At 53.1% G+C, this 4,215-nt stretch overlaps 1 long non-coding RNA gene across 1 annotated transcript; it reads left to right on the top strand.

Annotated features, from left to right (window-relative positions):
* Positions 1-436: 436 nt before the first annotated feature.
* Positions 437-1,362, top strand: LOC130531523 (uncharacterized). The gene is made up of 2 exons (XR_008952127.1): positions 437-884; positions 977-1,362. It is a non-coding gene; the product is annotated as an uncharacterized LOC130531523 (long non-coding RNA).
* Positions 1,363-4,215: the final 2,853 nt, after the last annotated feature.

Consider the following 4,215-nt stretch of genomic DNA (forward strand, 5'->3'; position numbering starts at 1 on the left):
AGAAAAGGTTGAGAATCGGAGCCGCGGCGGCGGCGGCGAGGCGGAACGCGTCCGACTCGGTTCGGATCAGCCATGTAGGATCAGAACCCGCCTGCACCCGGAGACTCCATCCCGCCGTCGGAAAACTTTCAATTAGGTCATTTTGATGCGCGCGTCCGACCCCCCGAGGGTCCCCGCCGCCGCTCCGTCACCGCCGCCGCTGCCCCGCCTCTGCCCGCCCTTTTCCCGGTGAGGCGCCATCTTTCCGAAACGGCGAGGACAGATCTGAGAGCCGTGGCCCTGGTGGCAAAGCAGCCACGTTAAATGTTGCATGGATTCTCTTTGAAGTGTCAGGAGATAAAAAAAGCCCGTTTGTGTGTTCGCGACCACGTTTGTGTGTCCGCGACCACGTTTGTGTGTCCGTGACCTGAGGACACGTTCCCTTCGGGCTGGAATCTCCCGGAATGGTAACTGGATCCCAGCCGCTTGCAGCCTGTCTGTGCAGCCCCGAGTCACAGTTTGTCTTCGTGTCTTCCAAAAACACAACAATCAACAAAGAAATTCCGAAATAGTCATTAAACGTGCTAATTAAGCAGGAGACCTTCAGAAACAAAGATTTAATTGGATGACATTTGGCGGCAGTTGTCAGGTTTCCTTGATTAGGAACAAACGCGTTGACAGCAGCGAAGTCTCCGCTCCAGCGTCGAGGCGACTTCCTGCCAACTTTTCCCCCGTCGTCGTCGCTCGCTGCCTCCAGGAGGAGGAAGTGACATCACCAAAGCGCAGGAAGCGATGTGTCACCCATCCAAAAGAGCGAGAAAGACCCTGTTTCCACCCTCAAACCGGAGCGCCCCACCTGAGCTCAGCCAGGGTTTGCATCCCAGTTGCCGGATCGTTAGCTGGGGGTATTAGCCGTCTTGCCTGGCGCTTGCATCATCGTCTCCCGTCTCAAAGTTTTGATGCGTTGTCTTTCCTCTTTCTCTGTCTTTGCATGTAGATCACTCTCATAAGCCCCCTCACAACGGCTCCAGATGAAAAACAAAAGGGAAGAGGAATTTCACGGAAGCACGGAAGGTGACCTGGTGGTGGCGTCCCGGGCTTCCTCGACCCTCGGGGTGATAAACACAAAGGATTGTGGGAGATTTACCTGAAAGCCTAAGAGGGAATTATTCTGTTGAGCGTGCCAGAAACATCAAAGCAGCATCAAAGTCACAAAGGTCGGACTCTCCCCTGTTCGCCTGCCACCAGGGGTCACTGTCATCCAACAATGGTGAAACTATCGAATTGAACAAAATGACTGGCTAAATGCTACAATGTTGGAACGTTTCATTCTGCAATGTTCGATAAACGTATAAAAACGAATAAAACGCATCATTTCGCAAACGCAAAGTGTGCTAACGTCAACCGAGCGCAGCAGTTAGCAGGTGGATGTAGCGTAGGGGCAGATGTTTGCTAGCGTCACTGTAGGAATCGCCCAGCGGAACTTGACGTGATCCTCGACGCGCGTGAAAAGCGGCGCTAGCATCGAGCGGCGGCTGAACCGCCGCCCTCTCGGCGTCTGCTCCCTCCCATTTCCCCCTAATTGCCCCCGTCTGGGGTTACATCAGAGGATCAGAGGCGTTCTCCCGGTTCTGCTGTTGCTGTTTGTGAGCCAGAACATGCAGTTGTGTTGATCCCAGATCAGTCGTTGTGTGTTCTGAATCACAGCGACTGGTGAGGTGGAGCGCTGCCTGCGTCGCCTCCTTCACCTTTATTGTGGAGGAGAATAAAGCGCCGCCAGCGTTCCGAGGAGCTTTCTGGAGCCGGGGCGAGAATAAAGGTTCCCTTTGATTCCGTGACAGTCGTGACTCGGCGGCTGCGGCGCCGCGGCGGGTCGCTCGTCTGCCAGGAAAAGCTTTGACTTCTTTTTAATACAGTTTCCAAAGGAATCTCTGGGCCACGTCGCGCATCCAGAGGTGAAGTGTCTCCGGGCGGCTCCTTTCAAAGGAACCGGAATGTTTCCCGCTGCCCTCGGCTCCGACACCCAGCAGGGGGTCTCTGCTGCAACGTGACATCCCTTTGATTGACAGGTGACCGACGCAGACGAGCGTCGCCCCTGCTGCCAGTCAGCCGCTGGTTCCCAGGAGCTAATTAGTTCAGCTCCCGTTAGAGGAAGCAGCAGAAGATATCGATGGTTTTCACCTCCAGGATGGTCGAGTCACCTGTAACAGCAGCAGGTATTTTAGCAGCCTCGGCTTTATTTACCCCTTTAATCTTTGTTCCTTTTGATTTAGCTTTAGCTCGAGGATCTAACGTGGGACTAAGCATTGTGTGCAAAGGATTGTGGGTAATTCACGCTCCACAGAAACAGAGCTTCCAATTCAGATCTCTTGACTTTCATCAGCTCTTGACTCTCTGCATCAGGTGTCTCGGGTGTTTTCCTGCCGGGATCGGCTCCGGCACCTCCGTGGCCTCATTAGCAACGACAGCTAGCTCAGACGCGTGTGCGGAATTCCGAAAGGTTGTTCCACATTAACGTTTGATCCGTGACACCCGGCCGATGAATGCAAACTGCTGCTTCGCACCTTTAACGAGCTGGTCGTTGTGGAACACGGCTGGATTCTCTTGTTCTTCCTGGAGGAGCGGCGGGAGGGAAAACCGGACCAGACCGGAGTTCTTCAGCCCTCTGCAGGTTCTGTGATCCTTGTTCAGGTTCCTGAACCCTGTCGGAGAAGCTTCTGGATCTTTTAGCAGACGTTTTGCAGGTGCAGAGACGTGATGGACTCTTCATCTCTTCATGGTCGAAATTTCCCCCCGAACAGATGAAAAGAAAAATCCGTCAACGAATAAACGACGCTGAAGCCGACAGGAGGAACCAAAGCAAACACCTTCCCGAGAGATGATGAAATTAGCCTTTAAGTGGAACCTGGGAAAAAAAGATTCCAGTCCTCTGATGTAAAATCTGCTGTTGGAAAAAAAAAAAAAAGCTAGAAAGTTGTGAAACGAGAGGCACTTTGAACTGCTAAACTGTTCCGAACTTTGTGTCTGCAGGAATTTTCCTCACAGAAAAGGGAGAAAAAGAGCAGCGCAACATTCCGAATCGTTTTTTTATGAAAGCAAAAAAGCATCAAAGGTGTGAAGAAGAGGAGAATCGACCGGAGCGGTTCTGATGATGAAGGTTCTGATGATGAAGGTTCTGATCCAGAGGCTCGTCTGCAGCGCCGGCGGTGGCCTCCGGGGGCGCTGCTGGTCAGGTTAACACCGCGGCTACTAAACAGCTGTGTGTGTGTGTGTGTGTGTGTGTGTGTGTGTGTGTGCTCCACAGTTCAACCATTTGTGCCTCAGCCCCAGTTTAATATTGATGAGTCCGGGGGGTAAAAACAAAAGCTGCATTATTCCAGGAGAAACGCACAACATGAAATATTTAGTGTTGTTTTATTTGACAGAGACGCTGCGAGGACGCACACACTCACATGCTTTTTCCTTCCCATGATCCCACTGGGGTCTCCTGCCAGCAGCTCTCCACTCACCCCCCCCCCCCCCCCAGCACATGGCCCGCCGGTGATAAAGGGATGTAGCGAGCGAGGAAAGAAAGCTGCTACTTGCCCTCCTGCTCCTCCGCCGTCAGCAGGCAGCAAACTTCCTACAAGATTAGAAGTTTTTCCGGGCAGCCGGTCCGCGGACTCTCAGCTCAGGCTAAGTCTGGCTCCCCCCCCCCCCCCCCCGACCCCCCGCGGGGCGTTTTGGAGCGCCTCGGCCTTCTCGATGTCTGCCGCCGCCGCCACTCTGAAGAGCGGCCAGAGCATCTCAGCGCTAATCGAAGACGGGAGGACGGTCGGCCGCTAACGAGGTGGAGCCGGTTGGTTGGAGACGGAGTTCGACAGGAGCCGGTTTATGGTCCCAGGAGACGCATGGACGTCCACCGAACAATTAAAGCAGTTTAGATGTTTTACTGAAATCCAAATATCTATAAACGCTCCACCAGTGAGTTTGGGAAGAACACGTCGCTCCATCTCGATGAAAAGGCCAACGAGTGTTACTGTTGGTGAGAGAGAGGAATAAAATAAGGTTTATGTGGGTTATTAGTCACGGCCGCGGCAGGTAAGAGGAGCAGGAGGCCTTCGGGTTTAGCATTAATGCAGCTACAAGAAGGAAAACAAGGAGGAATTATGTTCAGGAGCGGCGCTGGAACTCTCTCTGGATCAGACGTTTCATTAGAGTTCAGCTGTGAAAAATGACTAAATCGAGTCCCACAAC

The sequence above is a fragment of the Takifugu flavidus genome, chromosome 9 (assembly GCF_003711565.1).
Source record: "Takifugu flavidus isolate HTHZ2018 chromosome 9, ASM371156v2, whole genome shotgun sequence".
Taxonomy (NCBI): domain Eukaryota; kingdom Metazoa; phylum Chordata; class Actinopteri; order Tetraodontiformes; family Tetraodontidae; genus Takifugu; species Takifugu flavidus.